The 15637-nt window shown below is 32.3% G+C and overlaps 1 protein-coding gene across 1 annotated transcript in view; it reads right to left on the bottom strand.

The window, feature by feature from the left end:
* LOC126856600 (plexin-A4) overlaps positions 1 to 15637 on the bottom strand; it is a 215783-nt gene that overhangs the window by 67881 nt on the left and 132265 nt on the right. The gene's annotated exons all lie outside the window — the stretch shown is intronic.

The following is a 15637-nucleotide window of genomic DNA, read 5'->3' as shown; positions in this document are numbered from 1 at the left end:
AATCAATTTTAATACTATGGATTTGAAGAATCACAAGTTTTGCGAAAACAATATTAAATAAACATACGAAAAAAGAAAATAACTTGTTTTTGTGACCTATATATTTTCTCTATAATGAGAAATTTGCCAAAAATTCAAGGATTGATTGATTGAAAACTTAAATTTGAATTTGATTTAAAGTTTGAATTGGATTTAAAAATTAACTAAATTTGTCGCATTAGCCTGTCTCTCACAATTTTTGTTTTTTGATCTTTGTTTATGATCATCTTCATGACCGTTGTTTTTGTGACTTTACCAACATTGGTCATCATTAAATTGTAAATCGTCGATGACGTTTTCCACTAATTTGTACAGATTCTACGCGAGTTTTAATGGATCTTCCTTTCTGATTATTTTAACCTGAAATTTGACTGCAACAACAAATATTATGCAAGTTTTAAAATTCCAATTTTATTTTTACATATTTATATCCATGATAAAGATGGACCAAAAAACAATTTTAAGCGTATATTTGAATGCACATTCTTAAATAAAATTTAACAATAAATTCGCGCACCAATATCCACGGCTTGGCTCTTATCTGCCAATATTTTTATTAAATTGTTCAAAAAAGAAAATTAATTCTACATTCTTTAATCTTTTGTAAATTATTTAATTAATTAATTAATATTTATGTGTATTTTTTCTCAAGTAAATCATAATTAAATCTTTTTTACGTAATCACGTTCATTTGATGTTATCCTTTATGTCAAATGTAATATTTAATATTCATCGAATATATAAAGTAAGTTACAAGAAAAATATGAGCGTTCTAGCATTAATGATTAAACGCTCGCTTTAGAACAACTAATTCACCGCCTGGGGAAATAGGCCATTTTACGGCTGATTTTACTTGCAGATTCTTAACTTCATGAGCTAGAATATACTAAGTATGACAACATAAATCTATTTTCCTGTGTTAACGAAGAATTGTAAAATCACTCATCTTTCGGACAGTTCCACATATATGTGTGTGTGTGTGTGTGTGTGTGTGTGTGTGTGCAAAGTATTATTAAAATCTGAATTTTCTGCGAAGGATGTTGTTCCTTCTGTGAGTGTATTCTCTCGTCAGACGTGAAATTGTTATCTTTTATCACAGTTAAGATGAAATGTTCTTATGCTTACTTTATCATATTTTATACACCAGCATAGGTATATAAAAAAAAAATATAAGAAAGTTTTATACAAGCCAATATTTTTAAAGTCACATATTTATAAATAACATATTTATAAATAAATAAATAAATATATATATATATATATATATATATATATATAGAGAGAGAGAGAGAGAGAGAGAGAATCTTTAGAGAGAATATTATAATAAAATAATTTTGCAGAGATCAGAAATATAAAAGTTTTACGTTCAAGCGATTAACGTAGGAAGGATACATAGGAAAATGATCCATGTGGAACAAATCTCGATGGACATAGAATTGCAGGAGTGATTTCGCCGAATCGGAGAAGCCGCTTCCCTTTTCCGGCGGAAAAGCGGTAGCAGGTAGGTTAGCGAGGCGCGAAAAGGGGCGCGAAGAATATCCGCGGCTAAAATATCGCGGCGAGACGGGTCGTATATAAATTATCGCAGCGCCGACGATTAATTGTTGCTGGACCAGCAGCAATTAATCGTGTCCCACGACACAGGGATGCTATGTTTTATTATTTATTGTCCTTTACCGAACGTTTCCTCTCCTCCTCGTGAAACTTGAAACACCCGCGTCGTGAGAAAGGCAGCGAACAAAAATATTTTTAATGCATCATCTAATCCGGCCCAAATATTTTTAAAGTTAACAATCATCTCTGTCAGCTAGATAAAGAGATGGTCGCTATTTTCTAAAGTTTATAATAAAAAATTTCTCTTTCTTTTATTGAAATGTAATATTTAATTAAAATATGTTATAATGTATAGAGATATATATCTGTGAAATTTTGATATCTGACAAAATTAAATAACGATAGATGCTCTCTCTTTATCTTTCTTTAATTAATCAAATATTTGCTAGGTAATCAGTTACTAATTACAGACTCTGTTCACACTGCTCGAGTTTGTTTGATCACGTATCCTTTCTCTTTTTCCTTTACGTAAGCATACCAAATACTAACCGCAGAAAACTAAGGGTTGTCTTGCGCGAGTCGACAGATAGGATGATCCGTCGGTTGGGCGTGTTATGTGTGCGTTGCACATACAAAAGCATATGTATCCACATCAGAGCGAACAAACCATCAAGCTCGTTCCCGGCGAAAGCATCGCGCGAAGTCGAGTCTATTTACATTCCAGGGTCCACGGTTTTACCACCCCGTGCGCACGCACACGCGTACCATATTACCGCGGCGAACAATTATTTGCATTCCCGGTACTAATACGGCGCCGACGGTGCGGAAGGAAGCGTCGAGATGCATTTTCGCGACGGCAACAATTGCGGAAAATCAGTGATGTACTTGCGCGAAATTGCGCCTGACTGATGTTACATCTATACGTATGTGCAATAAACTCTATTCAATCATGCAAACATTCACGAATAATGCGAACATACGCTAATATAGCATAATATGAGTTGAAATAATTTTCTTTTTAATACGAGAGTCGAAGAGATACGTGTGATGATAGTTATTAAAATATTAAATATATATTTGCCAATTCAAAAATATTATAATTAATCATTTCAATATTAATTATATTATCATAAACACGCGTATATAGGTAAGCATAAATAAATAAGATTTATATGTCGTATGTATTTTATATGAAAACAAATCATATATTTTCAAAGTTAGAAATATATAAAAAAATATATAAAAAAAAATAAAAAATAAAATATTTAAATAAATTATCTTTTCTTATTAGGCGCATTTAAATCTTATTATTAATCTCGCCTATTATTAATCTATCTTGCTTGCATTGTCATATATAAAGAATCGAATTACCAGAAAATTTTGAAAGTACCTGATCGACAATATTATTATGAATATACATTAATATATATATATATATATATATATATATATATATATATAATATATATATATATACACTAATAGCATATATATAATAATATATATTAATAGCAATTTGAGCGGAGTTCATTTGCTCGCGTGCAGTAATTTGCATATTTAGTAAGGAGTATAACCATGCATCGTTCTTCTAATTTTAATTCCGGACATAAAAAATGTTAATGCTCGATGTTAATATTCAACCTTAAATATACGCGCACGAGACTTCGAGTACGCTGGATTTATACTCTTTATATATCTTCCATGCAAAGGGGGTGGTCGAGACTTAAAAAATTCATAGTATGCAAAACTTTACCTCGGCTTTTCATATTCCACGCACAAAGCCGCTGCGTCAATGCTTTGACACACTTGATATTCATATGTTATCTGGCGAAAAACCGAGTGTAATGAATTATTCCGGGACGAGATGTGAAGAGCGCTCTCGAAATTTCTCATCTGACTTTGCCTTCGTCGTTTAATTTGGGGTGAGTGAGTGAGTGAGTGAGTGAGTGAGTGAGTGAGTGAGTGAGTGAGTGAGTGAGTGAGTGAGTGAGTGAGTGAGTGAGTGAGTGAGTGAGTGAGTGAGGAGTGAGTGAGTGAGTGAGTGAGTGAGTGAGTGAGTGAGTGAGTGAGTGAGTGAGCGAGTGAGTGAGTGAGAGAGTGAGAGAGAGAGTGAGAGAGAGAGAGAGAGAGAGAGAGAGAGAGAGATAAACAGCTTAAACGCGCGCGAGCGAGCCGAGACAGTACGTCGCAATGAACGATATGAAATAATCGACAGCACGGCATGGCTGTTAGCAACGCGGTTGAATAATTTTAATAATGGCGAATCGATGCGTAATATCGAGATCAAAGGACGTGCCCCGTTGAACGATTCGTTTTTCGACAGCTTTATCGTAATACGCGTGAATATACACGCGTACGAAATATATCTATTTAAAATAGATATCCTAGATGGCTTATGTCAACAGAACTAATTATCGATCCCCCAAACTCTCTCTTCTCTCACTTTGATCCGACGTATACATATATGTATATATATGTATAGATATATCTATATTCACTAACGATAAGCAAAGTCAATATAGACGGGAATAACTTTGGGATACACGTTTTGTTTCTCTCTCTTTCTGCCTTGCTTTTTTCATGTTTGAAATGTATTTCCCGTTGAACGATATCGTTGAGCAATAAAAAAGCGCATCCACGGCTGTTATTACAAACGCGCAATCATTTCCGAAAACGTAAACATATTTTGCACGTACAGGCCATTCTGTCACCGGATAAAATATTTTTCGACGAAAAATTTCAAAACTTTTGTGTTTGTTGTAATCTGATAAAAAGATATGTACCATTTTTTTTTTCTTTTTTTTCACAAATACGTTTTTCTCTGCCAGAGCTTCGAAAATTGCCTGTCACCGAATTCTCTACAAGTGTCTACAGTTGATATACTAAATTAAACGATTTTCTTTTATTCTTTACTATTTCGCGTGTCAAAATAGATTCAAATGCAGTTTAAAATTAAATCATATAAATAATTTTTTTACCAAATAAAGGAATACAAAAGATGAAAGAAATAATTATATATCGAAGAATTATATTTTATATTCCTCTGAAATCAAGGAATCTTAATTGAGCGCACACTATCTCGCTGTCGAATAAAATAACTGATACGACGAAAGTTCCGTCCACGTGTAACTAAATGAATCAGTACCCGGAACGGTTTTCGACAAATCTCGCCGTCCGTCGTGCGATAAAAGCTTCGCCCGGCTACGCTAATCCCGTCCGGCGGCGAAATCGAATGAGAGTCCTCCCCAATTTTTGAAAATATGAAAATGTCGACAACAGACGGGCAATGAAATCGCGAGCAGCGCGTGCCCGCGCGCACCATATTTCGCCCGTTCGGCAATCCGATTAAGGAGGACAATCCATTCTCTCTGTCGCTGCAGCAATTTTTCGCGTCGTCGTCGAATTCCCGCCGAAATCTCATTTTCCGAAAAAACGCTCCCCGTCGATTTACTCGTCGCGTCGATCTGCGAGCGACGACGGACGGTACCGATTTCGAGAGTGTCGGCAGCAACGGCACGATCGCCGCATTTTCTCTTCCTCGATCCTTCAGCCGACGTCGACGTCGTCGTCGTAATTCCCGTCCTCGTCATCTATTCCACCTTGGTTTCCCTCCGATCGTTTCGCCTCTCTTCCATCTTGGTTTTCCGCCAATTTCGATTTTCGTGCACAGCGCTGCTGCATCTCACTGCCGTCGTCAGTCACCTGACGATATTTTTCGTCGAGTACGTGACACGAAGGTCTTTTGGTGACATAAATCGACGCCTTCGCCAATATGTGAAGCAAATATTTTCAACCAGTTGTTATGGCTATGTTCATCTTATTTCAATATGCTTATGTAAGACGAATAAGTTGAGATTTCAAAAATTGAGTAATTTATTAGTATTAAATTTATTATTATTAAAGTTGTTGTTCAATAATAAATTGACAGAAATTGAGAAATTTACGGAATATGTCTCTGAGTACAATTTGACATCTCAAAAAGATAATAAGATCTCGAATAAAATAATATGCATATATTTCAAACTTGAAAAAGAATGATTAATCAATTTATATTTTTTTCAATTACACACACACACATACACACTAATATGTTATAAAGTATTCGAAAAATTTAATAACAAAACGAAATTTTTTTCCATTTTTTGAAAAATTAAATCTAATTTCTTTCTCTGTGTATAAACCTAGTAATAAAACTTCGGTAATAATGCAAAATTTTATATCGTTAGAAAAAATATTGAAAATTGAATACATGCATGTATCTCGTGACTGTCGCGTAAAGAATATGTAGTTAGGTCACGATCGAGTGAAAAATATTTTCTCGCGAATATCGCATCACTTATGAAGAAGTCTATTCATAACTCATAATTATTCATGCAAACATCAATGCTACAAAGGAATGCATCACATGGAACGCCGGCACAATTTCCCCGATTAACCCTCTATTCGTGGCATGTTTCGCATAATTCGCAATAATATGTATATCAGCGTCAGTTCGTGCGCCGCTACCGCGATGCAATAAGTTTTCGCGAGTGAATAACAAATGGCAACCGGACAATAAGCGTCGTATAATCCGCGGGAAAATACGCGCCACGCTAAATTACCGTAACATTCGCCGTCGTAACAGTATCGGCGAAACGATCTTAACGACGTTGTATGTCGCAACGGTAACAATGTGTGACTGTCGTCGCTCACAATAGAGTGTGCATTTTTGCATTGCTGAGCACTCCGCGACGTTTTTCTTTTTTTTTTACGACCGGATGCCTTTTTTCAAGACGATACTAAGCGACGTGATTTAGGGAAATACCCATAAGTAATAGAAGTCAGTGATCGACAGCGAGAAATAGCGAGCGCGTATCGAATTTATTGGTTCACTTGTCGATCCGCGACAAAAGTCTGGCAAAACCGTTTCAATCCCATTGTTTTTCTATTGAATTTTTTGACATCGCGTTGTGTGTCGTTTTCACGTCACAAAATGAAATTTCTTTTATAACAAAATAGATTTTAATTGCATTTTCTTTTCAATCGAGATCCAATATTATACGCAAATTCTTCATAATAATATTATTAACCTTCGTTTATAAAATTCATTGCATCCATAAAGTAATTGGATAGAATATAATTTGCAGACGTAATTTTTTTTGAGGTTCCCAGATGTGCGATACATGAAATGCAAATTCACCATTATTACTTGTGCGTTACATTATTCGTCAATTACTTTTATACGTTTATGCAAATAAAATACATTACACGGTAATTAAAATATTTTAAATTGTTCGGCAAAAAAATTTTATAACAACTTTACATTTATATCATTGAGAAAATTTTGCCTTCTATTTATTTTATCTTATTAGTGCTTTTTATATTAACAAACTTGGGCAATTTTAATGAATTTTAATGATTTTTTCCCCGCATCAATCTTAAATTGTAGAGCGCATTAATAAGTAACAGTGACATCTTTGATGTTTGTGTTATCAAAACACGAGCGAAACGCGATGGATCTATTCTTGTCGATAATTTTCGCTCCATGTCTGTTTCAATTTCTTTCCTTTGTACTCTTCGTTTTATTTCAACGGTCGCGTTTTTGTCAATAAGCACGGAATATTGATTCGCTTCGATGTTGCCCTGTGCTTGACAGAACAAAACAAAAATAGTTCGAGGCTGATTTATCTTTCTCTCAGTGATCAAGTTGCATTCGATATTTGTCCTCTCTCGTTATTACATCTTTCGCTTTGTGATAAAAACGATTATGGATGATATTAACTTCTCGCAAGGATTTCATCAAGAAGAGTAAGGAGAATATCAATTTCTTTTAACGCGACAAGAACAGAGCTTTGTGTGACATTAATTATTTTTTATGCAGATTTATCCGTAAAAGGCAATATTACAAAAAAAGATGTAATCTTTATACGGTTTTACACTGCTAAGAATAAGATCATTCTCGAGATATATCCTTTTTAAAGAAGCGAGTTTGCAAGTCTTCACCTTCGCATTGTATCTTTGTGTTTTTATTTCGATATAAACGAATATTGGAAATCTTCGTTGAACTCGTAAACATTATTACTCCGGATATAGATGCTGAGTTGTATTCTTGTATAGAGGTGGCTTTTATAAACAAACTGAGAAACACACACACACTATATAAACTTTTTATTTGGCAAACTTAGAACTTGCTGTTAGGTGTTTGAAATTTAATTGCCAAAAGAATTTCATAATTTTTTAATAGGAGAAAAGAGCAAAAAAGATATAAAATAATATTTATTTTTATTAATTAATATATAAATAGATTTACGCGCGTGTGTAAAAAAAGAACAAAAATTAATAATACTCGATAAGAAAATAATAAACAATAATAAACATTGTACAAATTATACTGTAGCATAGAAAAATGTAAATTAAAATAAACACGCCTAACTTCTCTCTTTCTATCGCTCTCTTTTATATAAAAACTACATAATATCGAGTATAATCTGAAGCAAAATCCGATTTTAAACTAGAAGCTAAATCTCTTCCAGTGTGGCATGATAGCCAGCACAGCCAGTTGTTCTCGACCACTATACCTTTCCTAACCAATTTTGAACTTTAATCCGATTCCATAACGATTTTCTAAGGAACTTATCTCAAATAATACTCGCCAAGGGTGATATTAAAAATTTAACATACTTTAGAAAAGAACTGACTAATCTTATTCTCCGACAACTGATTTTACTTTGCTCTTATCCTCATTTTAGAGAGGTCATGAATAAAATGACAGTTTTCATATTTCTTTCACACGCGTAGACTGCTGGCCATTTATAAAAGCAATATTGTTTAAAACAGATACGAGCTGGTTTCTAGCTCATCGTTGGTGAAACGTGGGCGGACGAGCTCCTCGGGTTATAAACTTCTGAAAGAAAGGAGGCGTGGTTTTATAACGATTTATTGCGCACGGTCGTAATAGCGTGTAACGAGTCGGAAGTTGGTGCTTTTATTGCTTTCCTACACAAAAAAAAAAATGGAAAAAAAAAGAGAAGCATGCACACGCGCGCGAACATTCTTTCGCAACGAAACGAGCGATTTTGTTTCGGTTACCGATACATCGCACTTCATCTCTAATAAAGGACAGTTAGGAGGATATATACACCTTATATAGCCGGTCAAACCGTTCCACGTTAGTTACTTTGTCGTGAAATTCCGTGTACGATATCTCATAAAATGAATTGAATAAGAAACAATTTTTGTTGATGCAGAAACTTTTTAAAGCATTTTTTTTTTGCGGCAAAAATTGAAAAAAGGAATCATGTAAAAAATTCATTGTTTGAACGACTCTAGGATTTCCAAAATACGATAATTAAATAATTAAACAGTTGAATAAAAAAATAACTTATAAAAAATATGACATACTCTAGAGAGATGTACATTAATTTTTCCTGCATTACAATAGTTTATTACTTTGATATGTGTGTGTTATAAATTTTACATTTAATATATATTAAAAATTATTTCTATAAAAATCTTTATTAATAGTTATATTTCATTAATATTTTCCGATTAAGAAATTTGTGTGAAAATGCAAGAAGCTATGTATAATAAGATGAAAGGGGACGGGGGCAAACAATTTTTTGTTGTTATAAATATAATAATTTTGTTTGTTTAATCATATAAATCACTGTCGATTCACTTTTTCTATTATGCTTTATTTGATAGCACTTTTCTAATAAAAAGCTTCCTCACATATCGAAATCGTCACCCAATACTGTGAGATGCAAGCGCTTTCCACTCAAAATATTTAATAAAACTTCTCTCTCTCTCCGATTAAATATAAACGCGCACGATGGTGACTATAACTCAACGATGACATTGTTAAATTTTGTAAATACTGACAAAAATAAAAAAATTACCAGAATATAAACAGCAGTAAAAAATTATGCAAAATATCATACAATTATCTCATTAATTTTTTGATCATTTTAAAATCCAATTCTTTTTTAACAAAAAATTTAATTGCAAAATTTCATTTACTCATAAAAAAAACTTTTCACTCTTCAAGATCAGATATTTTTGTCTTAATAAAAAAAAATCTCAAACTTGAATTTAAAATAGAATGATAAGCACAGTGTAAATCTTTTTATTATGTACTAAAAAATTCTTGCTTAAAATTTGTGAATTTTTTTTACTTATCTGCTTTTTTTGAATCTTGTTCAATTAAAATTTTTGCAAATTTACTCAAGTCAAATGATGTATTTTCGAAAGAAAGAGAGAGAGAGAGAGAGAGAGAGAGAGAGAGAGAGAGAGATATTCTGTGTATAAAAATAAAGAATTTTATTTGCTAACAAGAGTAGGGATTTAAATCTTTCTTTTGCTTTTTGCTGGGCATCGATGAAAACCAACGCCTCGCAAGGGCGACGTGATGGTCCACTCGTTCCGAAGCTTTTAGCGGTGCATCGCACATTAACGACTAAAGCTCCTCATCCCACTTTCCATTTTACCGGTGTCCTTATGCGCGGTTCGCACGCTCGGCTTCGACGCGAAACGTCGTCGCTCTCCTCAAGCACGATAATGAGGCCATAAAAGAGAAAAACGAATATCGCTGCATTAAAAAACATCGCCCATCGCGCACATATACTATCAACGATTATTTATGCTCCTACAATATTAACAAGATTACATTAATTTATTATAAAAATCTTCTTTTTGAAACGGAATGTATGTAATATTATGAATATTTATTCTTTAAAAGAATTAATATTCTCTAATCACTTAAATATTAAATTCAATTAACAAATTTAGAGATTTAAGAAATCTTTAAAGTTAAATAATTTTTATTATATTAAATACTTATAATAATGCAAGTTAAAATTGTTATTGTTAATTGCACTTTCAAAACCTGTTTATTCAATTTAAGTACAGAATATGAATAAGAACGTTACTGCGATGCAAACAAACTTACAATTTGCTAATTTTTCATTGATAAGCAATGAAAAAAGTAAATATATCTCATGACTATATTTATATCGCTAGAGAAAAATCGAGATTTTATAATTTCCTTTAAACAAATATCATCAGTGATTTGCTATTTCGAGCGAAGCTATAATCAGCTCGATCCGAGTATTAGTATTGAATTGCTTATAAAATAAAAGTGCTCCGATAAAAAGCGCAAGTGGAATGTGTTCGATGTGGTTTGCTGCTCCATCTCGTTGTGCTTTCAATCCGTTGCACCAAATATTTGGCATGTATTCGGCATATCGAGAAGCTCGTAATATTTGTGAAAAAACACCGTGTAGTTGATTAATTTTTGAAAATCGTCCTAATCCGTAGTTCCACTTTATTTCAATTTTTAATAAAGATGTATGATTACAAAAAAAAAAAAAAAAAAGAGATATATCTTTATGGCGTATCATCCGTATTTTATTAAAAAATGAATATACTTTCATGATATTACATTATTCAAATTGCATTTGATTGTAACAATGCATAATTACTCCACAACAAAGTAATTTCTTAATATTATATAACAAATTATATAAAATTAAATAAAAATTCTAACGGTTTGTATAGCTGAAGTTTTAATTGTACCTTGTTTTATTCAAAATTTAAGATCTTTACTGTAACGATATCTACCAGGCATTTTCTCAAAATGCAAATTTTTTAATAATTAAAATAAAACAAGTTTTGTCAACGTTATATATCTTAATAATTTAGCAAAATAAATAAATCAAAATATTATTAAACTTATTTCAAAGTTATACAAAAAATAAGATATTATTTACGACCTAAGACTATTATCTGTCAAAATCATTGTTGTATTTAATCGTTAAGAAATTTTATAGTTATCTTAAATTTGCTCTCCAAACTTGCTTCCGGTCAAGTAAGCGCACATAATCATTAACCGCTGTAAAATAATTTAAATTTGACGAGTTTTCACGTCTCCCCCGGACACGATGAATATCGTTCCATCCGTTAATTCTCGAAGTACTGTCTATATTCGAATGCATTTGCGATATTGGCAACGTATACAAACATGTATACTACTCGTCATCGTCGTCGATGCAGAAGCGCGTCGTGCCGTGTATGCGCAATTTAATTACTGCGACGAAGCAATTGCAAATGACATCGAATCTACTGACTCCCAAGTTTGGCCGGAAGAGTAAATAGTAAATAGAAAAATATGATAAAATTCTAATTTTTACTATCCCAAACTTTATGCAATAAAATAATCTGGCAAAAACTGTAAAAATAGTTATAATATATATTAACATTAAAATATATTTATATAACTTTATGCAAAGAATATTTTTACTTCAGTTAATAAATTATACCAATCACTATAGTTTAAAAAGATGTAATCAATATAATAATAAAGTATTTGAAAGTAATTCAAATTAATATGTAAAATTTTTTAAATAAAAACTTTTGAAAATATAAATGTTATTAATGTTATATTAATTTTTAATTAAATAAAAAAAATGTAATAATAACAAAATTAACAATTTTTATCAATACAGAACTGGTTTGTATTTATCATTCAACATTTCCTAAATTTTCACAAAAAATTCATTTATTTACTACGTCGATTCCTGATCTATTACGGAGATTTCATTTTGGATAAAGCTTGAAAAACACCCTCTCAATTGACGGTATAGATAAAAAAAAATTTATTTATTTTAATATTTTTAATAAAAAGTTTTTGTTGTTTTTTTTTCCGGAAAATACCATTTTATGCCACTAACATTGATTTTATCAAAAAAAATGTGGAATTTTGCCAACTCTGTTGTCTCCCGTCGCAATAACGAGAAACGATCTATCCGATCGTTAAAAATTCTGATTTCCCGCTCTTGTCCAGGATATCTGCGGCAATTAAATTTGCCGTCGAATAGACAGATCGACTAGTGCACGATGCGCGCTTCTCGATGCACACAGAGAGGAAAAAATGTGCTTCGTTTCAATTTTTCCTTCGAGGATAATGTTACTCGAACCTGGAAGATCGCTCTTTCATTCTTTCTCCTTCGTAAAAAATAGCTCGTTATGCACCAAACCATTTTTCGTACTATATATTTCCTAGCTCGTGATGTCTCCAGTCTGATAAAACTCGAAAAACAAAACATATTACAGAAAGATTTAATATTTACGTACTGATAAATAAGAAATAAAATCACCAAAGATTATTGTAATTTCAATTTCGCGCACTAAATATTTAATTACGTATTCGCCACATTTCCGAAACATTCCTATTACTCGTGTTTTCAAAAGAATTGCATGCTGAGCATTTGATAAATTCTGAAATTTTTTAGATTACATAAATTCGTATCGCTGAAATGTAAAACATATTTTTGACATAATAAATCGTGATAGAAAAATTATATAAAATTTATGAAATAAATATTACGAGAATATGATGGAGGAAGAAAGAAGGAAAAAGTGCTTTAAATACCTGACTTTTTAAACGCTTTTATTATTTATCTTAATTTTTTTTCTTGTCCGTTTTGTAATCGAGATGTCAAATTCTATGATAAAACACACTTAAAAGACTTAAAATTTAAAATCTAAAGTCTCATCATCAAGTCGTGAAATTTAGTTGTAAATCGAAATGTCGATCTCATTAGCAATGTAATTACAAACATAAATCAGTAATTTTCTCTCTCAAAGATTGTAAGATGTAGGCAAATTTAGTTATTTAGAGAAGGTTTAATTAAATGGATCGCGTCGAGTCTAAATAGACACTACTGGTATCTAATAACGCAAGTATAAAACGGGACGCCGTAGCGAGATCCACGTAGAAAATCGCGCTTCCGTCGGATTTTCGTCGTCGTATTTCCCCCGACGACCGTCTCTCCTCTCCCCGCGACGACGCCGCAACTACCCGCTCTACCGGAATGCTCTACCGAGGACAGCTGCCATCCCTCGTTTCGTTGCGGGATCTCGACTGGTAAGTTACCGCGGTGTGCAAGGTAAACTTACCAATGGCATCCGAGTGGACGGCAGCCTTGGTCACGTTTCCGCTCACGGTTTCGCCATTTGTTTGAAATCGCATAACGCTTACACAAGCCACCACCATCACCATCACCGCCTCACTGCCCGTCATCGGTGTTTCCCTCTTCCCACTCGATTTCCCACTCTGTTTGTTTCAACCCTTCTTGCTCTTTCTCCTCTTATATATTTCCCTTCCTCACTGCCATCCCTCAGAAAACCCCTTTCCCTCGAGAGGAGACGTTGCCCTTTTCGTTTTCGCATTTTTCCCTCGTCTCGCTGCTGAAGGAAAACACGTTCGACGGGTGTCAACACACTATGAAGATAATTTCTAGGGAACTGTGGTTATAAAGAAAGTGCTTCGTCGGATTTTTAAACGTGTACGCTGCAAAGAATTTTAAAAGCATCTTTTTTTTCTAAAAAAAAAAGAAAAAAAATAGAAAGAGAGATCTTCTTTTATTTTAATTAAAAAGTAAATAAAATTTTTTCAAATGTACCGTCGTAAAACATTATATTTTTCTTGAAAATTCAAATTAATATAATTAATAAAAAAATGAGAATCTAGAAAAGTATAAAAGAAATCTAGAAAATCTAGAGATTAATGAAAAGTTCCGTAAAGAATAATACAAAAATTAATCTATGATTCATTAGAGAAAATGGAAGAGATACATGAATCTTAATAATACAATATCGTCTTAACTTCGCTAATTTTGTTACTCATTTCTACGCTATACAAGCAGATACAAATATTTCTGCTGCTAAATTTATTAACGTTTGCGACAAAGCTGGATACAAAAGCGACTGGCGAAGAGATCTCACAAACGTTTCGTCAACTTAGGACCAAGAAATATAATTCGCTTAAAATTCACATCTACGGTTGCGAGGAACTCCGACATATACGAAGACCCACTGTTATTATATTTCTATGATACTTGGTTTATAATTGCGTCAGTTTCTCTCTCTCTCTCTCTCTCTCTCTCTTTCTTCCCAAATTAACCAATTTGTATAACATATATATTTCACATTTAATTCCAATTTATTTTTAACAAATGAAAAATAAGAGTTATTAAATCCGTGTATGCCTATCTAATAAATTCTAATGCCTATAAAAATATATAATAAATGTGATCTAATACATATATTTTTAAAAAATATATTTAAAGTTGAAAACTAAATTATGTCAATATATATGTGCGTTAGAAAATTTAGATGATCAATTGTATTTATAAAAAAATTTCCAGTCATGTTTTATATTATTAATTTTATTTAATTTTATATTTAAGTTTATATTGTTAATTTATTAGTCTATATTTCTCTCTTACACACATAAGTATACTTTATATTAGATACGTCAACTGACATCGTTTGGGATTATACAAAACGCTGCTTAAAATTTTTAATTTTAACACGTTGCAATTTCGATTCAAGCTTGACTCGACTTACATCTGTGCACGTATATGCAAACGTACAGAACCACAGAAATACCCTTGCTAACGGGGGTGTCTCTTTCAGATTTTCAGCGTTAATTAATTAGCGTAATGATTCATCCGTGTAAGCATTCGTTTCCATTCGCTCCTAACGAGTAGAGTTACGTAAAGTTTCGCCGATCTCTGCAATATCGCTGATGTTGCTTTACCAGTTACCCTCGTCGAAATTTGTATCGCAATTTTAATGAGCGACAAGCTGTGCAAACATGCTTAAGTCAAATTTTGCATCTGCGCAATAACGTCATCGCAACTGTCATATAGCAAATTATTGTTGCTTGCACAATCTATGAAAAAGTGAAAACTAATATAACTTAGCTATTGCAATTTATTCGAAACAATTGAATATAATTAAAAAAGTTTATAATGACATATACTCCAACGAACGAGTTGTTGCCAAAATGTTTTATAAACATATATTAAATTATCATATTTACGACAGACACATGCATGTATATTCTCATGCATTTATATATTTATACATTAATTTTACACTTTCCTCCTTTTTTTTTTATCAAGATAAAATTTAATTTAAAATTTTTCTTGAAACAACATTCCTTACCTTGTTATTTACAGTTTCCCTCAATTATAAAAAATTATTATATTTTTTCTCAAAT

Source organism: Cataglyphis hispanica, chromosome 2, assembly GCF_021464435.1.
Source record: "Cataglyphis hispanica isolate Lineage 1 chromosome 2, ULB_Chis1_1.0, whole genome shotgun sequence".
NCBI classification, from domain to species: domain Eukaryota; kingdom Metazoa; phylum Arthropoda; class Insecta; order Hymenoptera; family Formicidae; genus Cataglyphis; species Cataglyphis hispanica.
This window is presented reverse-complemented; position numbering and strand designations above follow the sequence as displayed.